General features: G+C 45.7%; 8 pseudogenes; all 8 read left to right on the forward strand.

Moving 5' to 3' along the window:
* The first annotated feature begins 149 nt into the window (after positions 1-149).
* On the forward strand, positions 150-1125 carry LOC140844663 (nuclear distribution protein nudE-like 1 pseudogene; annotated as a pseudogene).
* Positions 1126-2322: 1197 nt separating this feature from the next.
* LOC140844664 (nuclear distribution protein nudE-like 1 pseudogene) lies at positions 2323-3298 on the forward strand (annotated as a pseudogene).
* A 1198-nt stretch (positions 3299-4496) lies between these two features.
* LOC140844665 (nuclear distribution protein nudE-like 1 pseudogene) lies at positions 4497-5466 on the forward strand (annotated as a pseudogene).
* A 1202-nt stretch (positions 5467-6668) lies between these two features.
* On the forward strand, positions 6669-7644 carry LOC140844666 (nuclear distribution protein nudE-like 1 pseudogene; annotated as a pseudogene).
* A 1197-nt stretch (positions 7645-8841) lies between these two features.
* LOC140844667 (nuclear distribution protein nudE-like 1 pseudogene) lies at positions 8842-9762 on the forward strand (annotated as a pseudogene).
* Positions 9763-11014: 1252 nt separating this feature from the next.
* Positions 11015-11990, forward strand: LOC140844668 (nuclear distribution protein nudE-like 1 pseudogene; annotated as a pseudogene).
* A 1192-nt stretch (positions 11991-13182) lies between these two features.
* LOC140844669 (nuclear distribution protein nudE-like 1 pseudogene) lies at positions 13183-14158 on the forward strand (annotated as a pseudogene).
* Positions 14159-15355: 1197 nt separating this feature from the next.
* On the forward strand, positions 15356-16331 carry LOC140844670 (nuclear distribution protein nudE-like 1 pseudogene; annotated as a pseudogene).
* The last annotated feature ends 868 nt before the right edge of the window (positions 16332-17199 follow it).

Consider the following 17199-nt stretch of genomic DNA (forward strand, 5'->3'; position numbering starts at 1 on the left):
GAGGTGCGTGGAGTGGAGCTCAGAGCTTGGAACTGCGGAGTGGAGCAGTGGCTGAGCTGCTGGGCGGCCCTGGCTGGGCCAGAAGAGCGGAGACGTCTGCCGAGAGGCGCTGAACGTGCCCTTTTGACAGGCTGGAGACTTTCTTGACTATGGATGTTGAAGATAAACCATATTTTTCTAGTTTAGAGGAGGAAACTGCTTTCTGGAAAGAACTTTCCTTCAAGTATAAACAAAGCTTCCAGGAAACTCAGGATGAGCTACCTGAATTCCAGGAAAGAAGCAGGGAATTAGAAGCAGAGTTGGAGGCACAGTTAGTACTGGCTGAACAAAGTAAGAGAGACTTGCAAGCTGACAACCAAAGACTGAAATACGAAGTGGAGGCATTAAAAGAGAAGCCAGAACATGAGCATGCACAAAGTTACAAGCAGGTCACAGTAGTAGAGGATGATTTAAATCAGACTCGGGTGGTTAAGGAGCAGTTGCAGAAGTACGTGAGAGAGCTGGAGCAAGCCAAGGATGACCTGGAGCGCGCACAAAGGGCAGCAGTAGTTTCCCTGGAAGAGTCTGAGCAAAGGCTAGATGAGGCCCTCGAAAGAAATGCATACTTAGAGAGTGAACTTGATGAAAAGGAATCTTCGTTGGTCTCTGTGCAGAGGTTAAAGGATGAAGTAAGAGAGTTAAAACAAGAACTAGCAGCTCGCGAAAGACAAGAAGTAACCAGAAAGCAAACTCTAGACTCTGAAAAGAGGGATTCTGCTGTGCAAGTGTCACTTTCTTTGCCAGCCACTCCTGTTGCCAAAGGAATGGAAAACAGTTTTCCTTCACCAAAAGCTATACCAAACCATTTTGGTATGAGCCCACTAACTCCTCCTGCCAGTACATCGGCACTAAACACGGGGAAGGATCTCTTATGGAAGGTAGTAGGAGCATTCGTATCAAAATTAACAGCTTGCAGGAATTTTGCAGAGTTCCAAGCATCACAAAAATCCTGTATTCCAGGGAATGATAACTGGGTTGATAATCGGCTACGGGAAAGAGCTCTGTCAATCAGGGCATTCGCCTTTGTTTAATAAAGGGGCAGTGAACTATTTTGACCAGCTGCTCCTCCTCCTCCTGGACTGGGCCCCTTGCACCCGTTGTTGGCCCCCAATGTGTTGCCTCTCAGTCTGTGTGAACACCCCTGCCTCCAGGTGGGTGCTCCTGCCCTCTCAACAATCCATAGAGAAGGGGTCAGTTCTGTAAGGCTGCTTATCACACCATATTTCCTTTTTCTGTGCCTTGTCTACTTTTTTCTTTTCCTCCATCATCAATTGTCTAGGCTTCCACCACCCAAATAAAGGTGCTTTATCTAAACTTTTTATCTTAAACTCAGGGCCTACTTTCTTAAGAACCTAGGCGAAGACAATTGAAAAGTCCCTTTCCCAATGCCTAAAATTCGTATTCAGAATTTACTACTCATTTTCTCTTCTATGAGATCATATACACTGTTATTTACCTGTTTTTTTCTGTGAAATTTATTGTTTCCACATTGAAAGATTTTTTTGAGGGGAAAGAAATACATTAGGAACTCTTTCAGCTCTAAGGCATTTAAACTTAGCTGTCTTGCCCATCAGTTCATAAAACTGAGCTGGGAATGACCCCAGCCACTTCCAAGTCATCTCTTTATGCCACAGCAAAAAAGAAAAAGAAAAAGAAAAATGGCCAGAACTGTACTTAATTCTAATCAAGTTTATCTACTATATTACCTTACTTAGTTCTGCCCTTTCCCCTCTTTGAGGGTAAGAAAGTTGATGTTCATCATCATTGTATCTCCAGCTATAAAAACATGTTCCACATAATAAGACCCAAAGAGATTCATCTTACGTGAACAAGAACAGCTAAACACTGACACTTGAAGGAACTGGAAAGCCGACTTTTAACCACGGTGGTGCCTCTTTCCCGAGTGGCAAAGTGTGCAGGGAAAACTTCGATGGCCAAAAGCGCATATTGCGGAGCTTGGGAGCGCCTGTGCACAAGGCCACTGTCAGTCTGACCTTAACGCGGTGGGCCTGACCCCGCCCCCGGCGACGCCCTCCTCATGACAGCCCCGCGCTGGCATGCTCTGAACCACGCCCTCTATGTCACAGAATGTCTCCCGGGCAACCCCTGATGCGCTGGGGAGGAGCTGGACACTGAGGTGCGTGGAGTGGAGCTCAGAGCTTGGAACTGCGGAGTGGAGCAGTGGCTGAGCTGCTGGGCGGCCCTGGCTGGGCCAGAAGAGCGGAGACGTCTGCCGAGAGGCGCTGAACGTGCCCTTTTGACAGGCTGGAGACTTTCTTGACTATGGATGTTGAAGATAAACCATATTTTTCTAGTTTAGAGGAGGAAACTGCTTTCTGGAAAGAACTTTCCTTCAAGTATAAACAAAGCTTCCAGGAAACTCAGGATGAGCTACCTGAATTCCAGGAAAGAAGCAGGGAATTAGAAGCAGAGTTGGAGGCACAGTTAGTACTGGCTGAACAAAGTAAGAGAGACTTGCAAGCTGACAACCAAAGACTGAAATACGAAGTGGAGGCATTAAAAGAGAAGCCAGAACATGAGCATGCACAAAGTTACAAGCAGGTCACAGTAGTAGAGGATGATTTAAATCAGACTCGGGTGGTTAAGGAGCAGTTGCAGAAGTACGTGAGAGAGCTGGAGCAAGCCAAGGATGACCTGGAGCGCGCACAAAGGGCAGCAGTAGTTTCCCTGGAAGAGTCTGAGCAAAGGCTAGATGAGGCCCTCGAAAGAAATGCATACTTAGAGAGTGAACTTGATGAAAAGGAATCTTCGTTGGTCTCTGTGCAGAGGTTAAAGGATGAAGTAAGAGAGTTAAAACAAGAACTAGCAGCTCGCGAAAGACAAGAAGTAACCAGAAAGCAAACTCTAGACTCTGAAAAGAGGGATTCTGCTGTGCAAGTGTCACTTTCTTTGCCAGCCACTCCTGTTGCCAAAGGAATGGAAAACAGTTTTCCTTCACCAAAAGCTATACCAAACCATTTTGGTATGAGCCCACTAACTCCTCCTGCCAGTACATCGGCACTAAACACGGGGAAGGATCTCTTATGGAAGGTAGTAGGAGCATTCGTATCAAAATTAACAGCTTGCAGGAATTTTGCAGAGTTCCAAGCATCACAAAAATCCTGTATTCCAGGGAATGATAACTGGGTTGATAATCGGCTACGGGAAAAAGCTCTGTCAATCAGGGCATTCGCCTTTGTTTAATAAAGGGGCAGTGAACTATTTTGACCAGCTGCTCCTCCTCCTCCTGGACTGGGCCCCTTGCACCCGTTGTTGGCCCCCAATGTGTTGCCTCTCAGTCTGTGTGAACACCCCTGCCTCCAGGTGGGTGCTCCTGCCCTCTCAACAATCCATAGAGAAGGGGTCAGTTCTGTAAGGCTGCTTATCACACCATATTTCATTTTTCTGTGCCTTGTCTACTTTTTTCTTTTCCTCCATCATCAATTGTCTAGGCTTCCACCACCCAAATAAAGGTGCTTTATCTAAACTTTTTATCTTAAACTCAGGGCCTACTTTCTTAAGAACCTAGGCGAAGACAATTGAAAAGTCCCTTTCCCAATGCCTAAAATTTGTATTCAGAATTTACTACTCATTTTCTCTTCTATGAGATCATATACACTGTTATTTACCTGTTTTTTTTCTGTGAAATTTATTGTTTCCACATTGAAAGATTTTTTTGAGGGGGAAGAAATACATTAGGAACTCTTTCAGCTCTAAGGCATTTAAACTTAGCTGTCTTGCCCATCAGTTCATAAAACTGAGCTGGGAATGACCCCAGCCACGTCTAAGTCATCTCTTTATGCCACAGCAAAAAAAAAAAAGAAAAAGAAAAATGGCCAGAACTGTACTTAATTCTAATTAAGTTTATCTACTATATTACCTTACTTAGTTCTGCCCTTTCCCCTCTTTGAGGGTAAGAAAGTTGATGTTCATCATCATTGTATCTCCAGCTATAAAAACATGTTCCACATAATAAGACCCAAAGAGATTCATCTTATGTGAACAAGAACAGCTAAACACTGACACTTGAAGGAACTGGAAAGCCGACTTTTAACCACGGTGGTGCCTCTTTCCCGAGTGGCAAAGTGTGCAGGGAAAACTTCGATGGCCAAAACCGCATATTGCGGAGCTTGGGAGCGCCTGTGCACAAGGCCACTGTCAGTCTGACCTTAACGCGGTGGGCCTGACCCCGCCCCCGGCGACGCCCTCCTCATGACAGCCCCGCGCTGGCATGCTCTGAACCACGCCCTCTATGTCACAGAATGTCTCCCGGGCAACCCCTGATGCGCTGGGGAGGAGCTGGACACTGAGGTGCGTGGAGTGGAGCTCAGAGCTTGGAACTGCGGAGTGGAGCAGTGGCTGAGCTGCTGGGCGGCCCTGGCTGGGCCAGAAGAGCGGAGACGTCTGCCGAGAGGCGCTGAACGTGCCCTTTTGACAGGCTGGAGACTTTCTTGACTATGGATGTTGAAGATAAACCATATTTTTCTAGTTTAGAGGAGGAAACTGCTTTCTGGAAAGAACTTTCCTTCAAGTATAAACAAAGCTTCCAGGAAACTCAGGATGAGCTACTTGAATTCCAGGAAAGAAGCAGGGAATTAGAAGCAGAGTTGGAGGCACAGTTAGTACTGGCTGAACAAAGTAAGAGAGACTTGCAAGCTGACAACCAAAGACTGAAATACGAAGTGGAGGCATTAAAAGAGAAGCCAGAACATGAGCATGCACAAAGTTACAAGCAGGTCACAGTAGTAGAGGATGATTTAAATCAGACTCGGGTGGTTAAGGAGCAGTTGCAGAAGTACGTGAGAGAGCTGGAGCAAGCCAAGGATGACCTGGAGCGCGCACAAAGGGCAGCAGTAGTTTCCCTGGAAGAGTCTGAGCAAAGGCTAGATGAGGCCCTCGAAAGAAATGCATACTTAGAGAGTGAACTTGATGAAAAGGAATCTTCGTTGGTCTCTGTGCAGAGGTTAAAGGATGAAGTAAGAGAGTTAAAACAAGAACTAGCAGCTCGCGAAAGACAAGAAGTAACCAGAAAGCAAACTCTAGACTCTGAAAAGAGGGATTCTGCTGTGCAAGTGTCACTTTCTTTGCCAGCCACTCCTGTTGCCAAAGGAATGGAAAACAGTTTTCCTTCACCAAAAGCTATACCAAACCATTTTGGTATGAGCCCACTAACTCCTCCTGCCAGTACATCGGCACTAAACACGGGGAAGGATCTCTTATGGAAGGTAGTAGGAGCATTCGTATCAAAATTAACAGCTTGCAGGAATTTTGCAGAGTTCCAAGCATCACAAAAATCCTGTATTCCAGGGAATGATAACTGGGTTGATAATCGGCTACGGGAAAAAGCTCTGTCAATCAGGGCATTCGCCTTTGTTTAATAAAGGGGCAGTGAACTATTGTGACCAGCTGCTCCTCCTCCTCCTGGACTGGGCCCCTTGCACCCGTTGTTGGCCCCCAATGTGTTGCCTCTCAGTCTGTGTGAACACCCCTGCCTCCAGGTGGGTGCTCCTGCCCTCTCAACAATCCATAGAGAAGGGGTCAGTTCTGTAAGGCTGCTTATCACACCATATTTCATTTTTCTGTGCCTTGTCTACTTTTTTCTTTTCCTCCATCATCAATTGTCTAGGCTTCCACCACCCAAATAAAGGTGCTTTATCTAAACTTTTTATCTTAAACTCAGGGCCTACTTTCTTAAGAACCTAGGCGAAGACAATTGAAAAGTCCCTTTCCCAATGCCTAAAATTTGTATTCAGAATTTACTACTCATTTTCTCTTCTATGAGATCATATACACTGTTATTTACCTTTTTTTTTCTGTGAAATTTATTGTTTCCACATTGAAAGATTTTTTTGAGGGGGAAGAAATACATTAGGAACTCTTTCAGCTCTAAGGCATTTAAACTTAGCTGTCTTGCCCATCAGTTCATAAAACTGAGCTGGGAATGACCCCAGCCACGTCTAAGTCATCTCTTTATGCCACAGCAAAAAAAAAAAGAAAAAGAAAAATGGCCAGAACTGTACTTAATTCTAATTAAGTTTATCTACTATATTACCTTACTTAGTTCTGCCCTTTCCCCTCTTTGAGGGTAAGAAAGTTGATGTTCATCATCATTGTATCTCCAGCTATAAAAACATGTTCCACATAATAAGACCCAAAGAGATTCATCTTATGTGAACAAGAACAGCTAAACACTGACACTTGAAGGAACTGGAAAGCCGACTTTTAACCACGGTGGTGCCTCTTTCCCGAGTGGCAAAGTGTGCAGGGAAAACTTCGATGGCCAAAACCGCATATTGCGGAGCTTGGGAGCGCCTGTGCACAAGGCCACTGTCAGTCTGACCTTAACGCGGTGGGCCTGACCCCGCCCCCGGCGACGCCCTCCTCATGACAGCCCCGCGCTGGCATGCTCTGAACCACGCCCTCTATGTCACAGAATGTCTCCCGGGCAACCCCTGATGCGCTGGGGAGGAGCTGGACACTGAGGTGCGTGGAGTGGAGCTCAGAGCTTGGAACTGCGGAGTGGAGCAGTGGCTGAGCTGCTGGGCGGCCCTGGCTGGGCCAGAAGAGCGGAGACGTCTGCCGAGAGGCGCTGAACGTGCCCTTTTGACAGGCTGGAGACTTTCTTGACTATGGATGTTGAAGATAAACCATATTTTTCTAGTTTAGAGGAGGAAACTGCTTTCTGGAAAGAACTTTCCTTCAAGTATAAACAAAGCTTCCAGGAAACTCAGGATGAGCTACCTGAATTCCAGGAAAGAAGCAGGGAATTAGAAGCAGAGTTGGAGGCACAGTTAGTACTGGCTGAACAAAGTAAGAGAGACTTGCAAGCTGACAACCAAAGACTGAAATACGAAGTGGAGGCATTAAAAGAGAAGCCAGAACATGAGCATGCACAAAGTTACAAGCAGGTCACAGTAGTAGAGGATGATTTAAATCAGACTCGGGTGGTTAAGGAGCAGTTGCAGAAGTACGTGAGAGAGCTGGAGCAAGCCAAGGATGACCTGGAGCGCGCACAAAGGGCAGCAGTAGTTTCCCTGGAAGAGTCTGAGCAAAGGCTAGATGAGGCCCTCGAAAGAAATGCATACTTAGAGAGTGAACTTGATGAAAAGGAATCTTCGTTGGTCTCTGTGCAGAGGTTAAAGGATGAAGTAAGAGAGTTAAAACAAGAACTAGCAGCTCGCGAAAGACAAGAAGTAACCAGAAAGCAAACTCTAGACTCTGAAAAGAGGGATTCTGCTGTGCAAGTGTCACTTTCTTTGCCAGCCACTCCTGTTGCCAAAGGAATGGAAAACAGTTTTCCTTCACCAAAAGCTATACCAAACCATTTTGGTATGAGCCCACTAACTCCTCCTGCCAGTACATCGGCACTAAACACGGGGAAGGATCTCTTATGGAAGGTAGTAGGAGCATTCGTATCAAAATTAACAGCTTGCAGGAATTTTGCAGAGTTCCAAGCATCACAAAAATCCTGTATTCCAGGGAATGATAACTGGGTTGATAATCGGCTACGGGAAAAAGCTCTGTCAATCAGGGCATTCGCCTTTGTTTAATAAAGGGGCAGTGAACTATTTTGACCAGCTGCTCCTCCTCCTCCTGGACTGGGCCCCTTGCACCCGTTGTTGGCCCCCAATGTGTTGCCTCTCAGTCTGTGTGAACACCCCTGCCTCCAGGTGGGTGCTCCTGCCCTCTCAACAATCCATAGAGAAGGGGTCAGTTCTGTAAGGCTGCTTATCACACCATATTTCCTTTTTCTGTGCCTTGTCTACTTTTTTCTTTTCCTCCATCATCAATTGTCTAGGCTTCCACCACCCAAATAAAGGTGCTTTATCTAAACTTTTTATCTTAAACTCAGGGCCTACTTTCTTAAGAACCTAGGCGAAGACAATTGAAAAGTCCCTTTCCCAATGCCTAAAATTCGTATTCAGAATTTACTACTCATTTTCTCTTCTATGAGATCATATACACTGTTATTTACCTGTTTTTTTCTGTGAAATTTATTGTTTCCACATTGAAAGATTTTTTTGAGGGGAAAGAAATACATTAGGAACTCTTTCAGCTCTAAGGCATTTAAACTTAGCTGTCTTGCCCATCAGTTCATAAAACTGAGCTGGGAATGACCCCAGCCACTTCCAAGTCATCTCTTTATGCCACAGCAAAAAAGAAAAAGAAAAAGAAAAATGGCCAGAACTGTACTTAATTCTAATCAAGTTTATCTACTATATTACCTTACTTAGTTCTGCCCTTTCCCCTCTTTGAGGGTAAGAAAGTTGATGTTCATCATCATTGTATCTCCAGCTATAAAAACATGTTCCACATAATAAGACCCAAAGAGATTCATCTTACGTGAACAAGAACAGCTAAACACTGACACTTGAAGGAACTGGAAAGCCGACTTTTAACCACGGTGGTGCCTCTTTCCCGAGTGGCAAAGTGTGCAGGGAAAACTTCGATGGCCAAAAGCGCATATTGCGGAGCTTGGGAGCGCCTGTGCACAAGGCCACTGTCAGTCTGACCTTAACGCGGTGGGCCTGACCCCGCCCCCGGCGACGCCCTCCTCATGACAGCCCCGCGCTGGCATGCTCTGAACCACGCCCTCTATGTCACAGAATGTCTCCCGGGCAACCCCTGATGCGCTGGGGAGGAGCTGGACACTGAGGTGCGTGGAGTGGAGCTCAGAGCTTGGAACTGCGGAGTGGAGCAGTGGCTGAGCTGCTGGGCGGCCCTGGCTGGGCCAGAAGAGCGGAGACGTCTGCCGAGAGGCGCTGAACGTGCCCTTTTGACAGGCTGGAGACTTTCTTGACTATGGATGTTGAAGATAAACCATATTTTTCTAGTTTAGAGGAGGAAACTGCTTTCTGGAAAGAACTTTCCTTCAAGTATAAACAAAGCTTCCAGGAAACTCAGGATGAGCTACCTGAATTCCAGGAAAGAAGCAGGGAATTAGAAGCAGAGTTGGAGGCACAGTTAGTACTGGCTGAACAAAGTAAGAGAGACTTGCAAGCTGACAACCAAAGACTGAAATACGAAGTGGAGGCATTAAAAGAGAAGCCAGAACATGAGCATGCACAAAGTTACAAGCAGGTCACAGTAGTAGAGGATGATTTAAATCAGACTCGGGTGGTTAAGGAGCAGTTGCAGAAGTACGTGAGAGAGCTGGAGCAAGCCAAGGATGACCTGGAGCGCGCACAAAGGGCAGCAGTAGTTTCCCTGGAAGAGTCTGAGCAAAGGCTAGATGAGGCCCTCGAAAGAAATGCATACTTAGAGAGTGAACTTGATGAAAAGGAATCTTCGTTGGTCTCTGTGCAGAGGTTAAAGGATGAAGTAAGAGAGTTAAAACAAGAACTAGCAGCTCGCGAAAGACAAGAAGTAACCAGAAAGCAAACTCTAGACTCTGAAAAGAGGGATTCTGCTGTGCAAGTGTCACTTTCTTTGCCAGCCACTCCTGTTGCCAAAGGAATGGAAAACAGTTTTCCTTCACCAAAAGCTATACCAAACCATTTTGGTATGAGCCCACTAACTCCTCCTGCCAGTACATCGGCACTAAACATGGGGAAGGATCTCTTATGGAAGGTAGTAGGAGCATTCGTATCAAAATTAACAGCTTGCAGGAATTTTGCAGAGTTCCAAGCATCACAAAAATCCTGTATTCCAGGGAATGATAACTGGGTTGATAATCGGCTACGGGAAAAAGCTCTGTCAATCAGGGCATTCGCCTTTGTTTAATAAAGGGGCAGTGAACTATTGTGACCAGCTGCTCCTCCTCCTCCTGGACTGGGCCCCTTGCACCCGTTGTTGGCCCCCAATGTGTTGCCTCTCAGTCTGTGTGAACACCCCTGCCTCCAGGTGGGTGCTCCTGCCCTCTCAACAATCCATAGAGAAGGGGTCAGTTCTGTAAGGCTGCTTATCACACCATATTTCCTTTTTCTGTGCCTTGTCTACTTTTTTCTTTTCCTCCATCATCAATTGTCTAGGCTTCCACCACCCAAATAAAGGTGCTTTATCTAAACTTTTTATCTTAAACTCAGGGCCTACTTTCTTAAGAACCTAGGCGAAGACAATTGAAAAGTCCCTTTCCCAATGCCTAAAATTCGTATTCAGAATTTACTACTCATTTTCTCTTCTATGAGATCATATACACTGTTATTTACCTGTTTTTTTCTGTGAAATTTATTGTTTCCACATTGAAAGATTTTTTTGAGGGGAAAGAAATACATTAGGAACTCTTTCAGCTCTAAGGCATTTAAACTTAGCTGTCTTGCCCATCAGTTCATAAAACTGAGCTGGGAATGACCCCAGCCACTTCCAAGTCATCTCTTTATGCCACAGCAAAAAAGAAAAAGAAAAAGAAAAATGGCCAGAACTGTACTTAATTCTAATCAAGTTTATCTACTATATTACCTTACTTAGTTCTGCCCTTTCCCCTCTTTGAGGGTAAGAAAGTTGATGTTCATCATCATTGTATCTCCAGCTATAAAAACATGTTCCACATAATAAGACCCAAAGAGATTCATCTTACGTGAACAAGAACAGCTAAACACTGACACTTGAAGGAACTGGAAAGCCGACTTTTAACCACGGTGGTGCCTCTTTCCCGAGTGGCAAAGTGTGCAGGGAAAACTTCGATGGCCAAAAGCGCATATTGCGGAGCTTGGGAGCGCCTGTGCACAAGGCCACTGTCAGTCTGACCTTAACGCGGTGGGCCTGACCCCGCCCCCGGCGACGCCCTCCTCATGACAGCCCCGCGCTGGCATGCTCTGAACCACGCCCTCTATGTCACAGAATGTCTCCCGGGCAACCCCTGATGCGCTGGGGAGGAGCTGGACACTGAGGTGCGTGGAGTGGAGCTCAGAGCTTGGAACTGCGGAGTGGAGCAGTGGCTGAGCTGCTGGGCGGCCCTGGCTGGGCCAGAAGAGCGGAGACGTCTGCCGAGAGGCGCTGAACGTGCCCTTTTGACAGGCTGGAGACTTTCTTGACTATGGATGTTGAAGATAAACCATATTTTTCTAGTTTAGAGGAGGAAACTGCTTTCTGGAAAGAACTTTCCTTCAAGTATAAACAAAGCTTCCAGGAAACTCAGGATGAGCTACCTGAATTCCAGGAAAGAAGCAGGGAATTAGAAGCAGAGTTGGAGGCACAGTTAGTACTGGCTGAACAAAGTAAGAGAGACTTGCAAGCTGACAACCAAAGACTGAAATACGAAGTGGAGGCATTAAAAGAGAAGCCAGAACATGAGCATGCACAAAGTTACAAGCAGGTCACAGTAGTAGAGGATGATTTAAATCAGACTCGGGTGGTTAAGGAGCAGTTGCAGAAGTACGTGAGAGAGCTGGAGCAAGCCAAGGATGACCTGGAGCGCGCACAAAGGGCAGCAGTAGTTTCCCTGGAAGAGTCTGAGCAAAGGCTAGATGAGGCCCTCGAAAGAAATGCATACTTAGAGAGTGAACTTGATGAAAAGGAATCTTCGTTGGTCTCTGTGCAGAGGTTAAAGGATGAAGTAAGAGAGTTAAAACAAGAACTAGCAGCTCGCGAAAGACAAGAAGTAACCAGAAAGCAAACTCTAGACTCTGAAAAGAGGGATTCTGCTGTGCAAGTGTCACTTTCTTTGCCAGCCACTCCTGTTGCCAAAGGAATGGAAAACAGTTTTCCTTCACCAAAAGCTATACCAAACCATTTTGGTATGAGCCCACTAACTCCTCCTGCCAGTACATCGGCACTAAACACGGGGAAGGATCTCTTATGGAAGGTAGTAGGAGCATTCGTATCAAAATTAACAGCTTGCAGGAATTTTGCAGAGTTCCAAGCATCACAAAAATCCTGTATTCCAGGGAATGATAACTGGGTTGATAATCGGCTACGGGAAAGAGCTCTGTCAATCAGGGCATTCGCCTTTGTTTAATAAAGGGGCAGTGAACTATTTTGACCAGCTGCTCCTCCTCCTCCTGGACTGGGCCCCTTGCACCCGTTGTTGGCCCCCAATGTGTTGCCTCTCAGTCTGTGTGAACACCCCTGCCTCCAGGTGGGTGCTCCTGCCCTCTCAACAATCCATAGAGAAGGGGTCAGTTCTGTAAGGCTGCTTATCACACCATATTTCCTTTTTCTGTGCCTTGTCTACATTTTTCTTTTCCTCCATCATCAATTGTCTAGGCTTCCACCACCCAAATAAAGGTGCTTTATCTAAACTTTTTATCTTAAACTCAGGGCCTACTTAAGAACCTAGGCGAAGACAATGGAAAAGTCCCTTTCCCAATGCCTAAAATTCGTATTCAGAATTTACTACTCATTTTCTCTTCTATGAGATCATATACACTGTTATTTACCTGTTTTTTTCTGTGAAATGTATTGTTTCCACATTGAAAGATTTTTTGAGGGGAAAGAAATACATTAGGAACTCTTTCAGCTCTAAGGCATTTAAACTTAGCTGTCTTGCCCATCAGTTCATAAAACTGAGCTGGGAATGACCCCAGCCACTTCCAAGTCATCTCTTTATGCCACAGCAAAAAAAAAAAAGAAAAAGAAAAATGGCCAGAACTGTACTTAATTCTAATCAAGTTTATCTACTATATTACCTTACTTAGTTCTGCCCTTTCCCCTCTTTGAGGGTAAGAAAGTTGATGTTCATCATCATTGTATCTCCAGCTATAAAAACATGTTCCACATAATAAGACCCAAAGAGATTCATCTTACGTGAACAAGAACAGCTAAACACTGACACTTGAAGGAACTGGAAAGCCGACTTTTAACCACGGTGGTGCCTCTTTCCCGAGTGGCAAAGTGTGCAGGGAAAACTTCGATGGCCAAAAGCGCATATTGCGGAGCTTGGGAGCGCCTGTGCACAAGGCCACTGTCAGTCTGACCTTAACGCGGTGGGCCTGACCCCGCCCCCGGCGACGCCCTCCTCATGACAGCCCCGCGCTGGCATGCTCTGAACCACGCCCTCTATGTCACAGAATGTCTCCCGGGCAACCCCTGATGCGCTGGGGAGGAGCTGGACACTGAGGTGCGTGGAGTGGAGCTCAGAGCTTGGAACTGCGGAGTGGAGCAGTGGCTGAGCTGCTGGGCGGCCCTGGCTGGGCCAGAAGAGCGGAGACGTCTGCCGAGAGGCGCTGAACGTGCCCTTTTGACAGGCTGGAGACTTTCTTGACTATGGATGTTGAAGATAAACCATATTTTTCTAGTTTAGAGGAGGAAACTGCTTTCTGGAAAGAACTTTCCTTCAAGTATAAACAAAGCTTCCAGGAAACTCAGGATGAGCTACCTGAATTCCAGGAAAGAAGCAGGGAATTAGAAGCAGAGTTGGAGGCACAGTTAGTACTGGCTGAACAAAGTAAGAGAGACTTGCAAGCTGACAACCAAAGACTGAAATACGAAGTGGAGGCATTAAAAGAGAAGCCAGAACATGAGCATGCACAAAGTTACAAGCAGGTCACAGTAGTAGAGGATGATTTAAATCAGACTCGGGTGGTTAAGGAGCAGTTGCAGAAGTACGTGAGAGAGCTGGAGCAAGCCAAGGATGACCTGGAGCGCGCACAAAGGGCAGCAGTAGTTTCCCTGGAAGAGTCTGAGCAAAGGCTAGATGAGGCCCTCGAAAGAAATGCATACTTAGAGAGTGAACTTGATGAAAAGGAATCTTCGTTGGTCTCTGTGCAGAGGTTAAAGGATGAAGTAAGAGAGTTAAAACAAGAACTAGCAGCTCGCGAAAGACAAGAAGTAACCAGAAAGCAAACTCTAGACTCTGAAAAGAGGGATTCTGCTGTGCAAGTGTCACTTTCTTTGCCAGCCACTCCTGTTGCCAAAGGAATGGAAAACAGTTTTCCTTCACCAAAAGCTATACCAAACCATTTTGGTATGAGCCCACTAACTCCTCCTGCCAGTACATCGGCACTAAACACGGGGAAGGATCTCTTATGGAAGGTAGTAGGAGCATTCGTATCAAAATTAACAGCTTGCAGGAATTTTGCAGAGTTCCAAGCATCACAAAAATCCTGTATTCCAGGGAATGAAAACTGGGTTGATAATCGGCTACGGGAAAGAGCTCTGTCAATCAGGGCATTCGCCTTTGTTTAATAAAGGGGCAGTGAACTATTTTGACCAGCTGCTCCTCCTCCTCCTGGACTGGGCCCCTTGCACCCGTTGTTGGCCCCCAATGTGTTGCCTCTCAGTCTGTGTGAACACCCCTGCCTCCAGGTGGGTGCTCCTGCCCTCTCAACAATCCATAGAGAAGGGGTCAGTTCTGTAAGGCTGCTTATCACACCATATTTCCTTTTTCTGTGCCTTGTCTACATTTTTCTTTTCCTCCATCATCAATTGTCTAGGCTTCCACCACCCAAATAAAGGTGCTTTATCTAAACTTTTTATCTTAAACTCAGGGCCTACTTTCTTAAGAACCTAGGCGAAGACAATTGAAAAGTCCCTTTCCCAATGCCTAAAATTCGTATTCAGAATTTACTACTCATTTTCTCTTCTATGAGATCATATACACTGTTATTTACCTGTTTTTTCCTGTGAAATTTATTGTTTCCACATTGAAAGATTTTTTTGAGGGGAAAGAAATACATTAGGAACTCTTTCAGCTCTAAGGCATTTAAACTTAGCTGTCTTGCCCATCAGTTCATAAAACTGAGCTGGGAATGACCCCAGCCACTTCCAAGTCATCTCTTTATGCCACAGCAAAAAAGAAAAAGAAAAAGAAAAATGGCCAGAACTGTTCTTAATTCTAATCAAGTTTATCTACTATATTACCTTACTTAGTTCTGCCCTTTCCCCTCTTTGAGGGTCAGAAAGTTGATGTTCATCATCATTGTATCTCCAGCTATAAAAACATGTTCCACATAATAAGACCCAAAGAGATTCATCTTACGTGAACAAGAACAGCTAAACACTGACACTTGAAGGAACTGGAAAGCCGACTTTTAACCACGGTGGTGCCTCTTTCCCGAGTGGCAAAGTGTGCAGGGAAAACTTCGATGGCCAAAAGCGCATATTGCGGAGCTTGGGAGCGCCTGTGCACAAGGCCACTGTCAGTCTGACCTTAACGCGGTGGGCCTGACCCCGCCCCCGGCGACGCCCTCCTCATGACAGCCCCGCGCTGGCATGCTCTGAACCACGCCCTCTATGTCACAGAATGTCTCCCGGGCAACCCCTGATGCGCTGGGGAGGAGCTGGACACTGAGGTGCGTGGAGTGGAGCTCAGAGCTTGGAACTGCGGAGTGGAGCAGTGGCTGAGCTGCTGGGCGGCCCTGGCTGGGCCAGAAGAGCGGAGACGTCTGCCGAGAGGCGCTGAACGTGCCCTTTTGACAGGCTGGAGACTTTCTTGACTATGGATGTTGAAGATAAACCATATTTTTCTAGTTTAGAGGAGGAAACTGCTTTCTGGAAAGAACTTTCCTTCAAGTATAAACAAAGCTTCCAGGAAACTCAGGATGAGCTACCTGAATTCCAGGAAAGAAGCAGGGAATTAGAAGCAGAGTTGGAGGCACAGTTAGTACTGGCTGAACAAAGTAAGAGAGACTTGCAAGCTGACAACCAAAGACTGAAATACGAAGTGGAGGCATTAAAAGAGAAGCCAGAACATGAGCATGCACAAAGTTACAAGCAGGTCACAGTAGTAGAGGATGATTTAAATCAGACTCGGGTGGTTAAGGAGCAGTTGCAGAAGTACGTGAGAGAGCTGGAGCAAGCCAAGGATGACCTGGAGCGCGCACAAAGGGCAGCAGTAGTTTCCCTGGAAGAGTCTGAGCAAAGGCTAGATGAGGCCCTCGAAAGAAATGCATACTTAGAGAGTGAACTTGATGAAAAGGAATCTTCGTTGGTCTCTGTGCAGAGGTTAAAGGATGAAGTAAGAGAGTTAAAACAAGAACTAGCAGCTCGCGAAAGACAAGAAGTAACCAGAAAGCAAACTCTAGACTCTGAAAAGAGGGATTCTGCTGTGCAAGTGTCACTTTCTTTGCCAGCCACTCCTGTTGCCAAAGGAATGGAAAACAGTTTTCCTTCACCAAAAGCTATACCAAACCATTTTGGTATGAGCCCACTAACTCCTCCTGCCAGTACATCGGCACTAAACACGGGGAAGGATCTCTTATGGAAGGTAGTAGGAGCATTCGTATCAAAATTAACAGCTTGCAGGAATTTTGCAGAGTTCCAAGCATCACAAAAATCCTGTATTCCAGGGAATGATAACTGGGTTGATAATCGGCTACGGGAAAGAGCTCTGTCAATCAGGGCATTCGCCTTTGTTTAATAAAGGGGCAGTGAACTATTTTGACCAGCTGCTCCTCCTCCTCCTGGACTGGGCCCCTTGCACCCGTTGTTGGCCCCCAATGTGTTGCCTCTCAGTCTGTGTGAACACCCCTGCCTCCAGGTGGGTGCTCCTGCCCTCTCAACAATCCATAGAGAAGGGGTCAGTTCTGTAAGGCTGCTTATCACACCATATTTCCTTTTTCTGTGCCTTGTCTACTTTTTTCTTTTCCTCCATCATCAATTGTCTAGGCTTCCACCACCCAAATAAAGGTGCTTTATCTAAACTTTTTATCTTAAACTCAGGGCCTACTTTCTTAAGAACCTAGGCGAAGACAATTGAAAAGTCCCTTTCCCAATGCCTAAAATTCGTATTCAGAATTTACTACTCATTTTCTCTTCTATGAGATCATATACACTGTTATTTACCTGTTTTTTCCTGTGAAATTTATTGTTTCCACATTGAAAGATTTTTTTGAGGGGAAAGAAATACATTAGGAACTCTTTCAGCTCTAAGGCATTTAAACTTAGCTGTCTAGCCCATCAGTTCATAAAACTGAGCTGGGAATGACCCCAGCCACTTCCAAGTCATCTCTTTATGCCACAGCAAAAAAGAAAAAGAAAAAGAAAAATGGCCAGAACTGTTCTTAATTCTAATCAAGTTTATCTACTATATTACCTTACTTAGTTCTGCCCTTTCCCCTCTTTGAGGGTCAGAAAGTTGATGTTCATCATCATTGTATCTCCAGCTATAAAAACATGTTCCACATAATAAGACCCAAAGAGATTCATCTTACGTGAACAAGAACAGCTAAACACTGACACTTGAAGGAACTGGAAAGCCGACTTTTAACCACGGTGGTGCCTCTTTCCCGAGTGGCAAAGTGTGCAGGGAAAACTTCGATGGCCAAAAGCGCATATTGCGGA

Source organism: Manis javanica, chromosome 11 (genome assembly GCF_040802235.1).
Source record: "Manis javanica isolate MJ-LG chromosome 11, MJ_LKY, whole genome shotgun sequence".
NCBI lineage: Eukaryota > Metazoa > Chordata > Mammalia > Pholidota > Manidae > Manis > Manis javanica.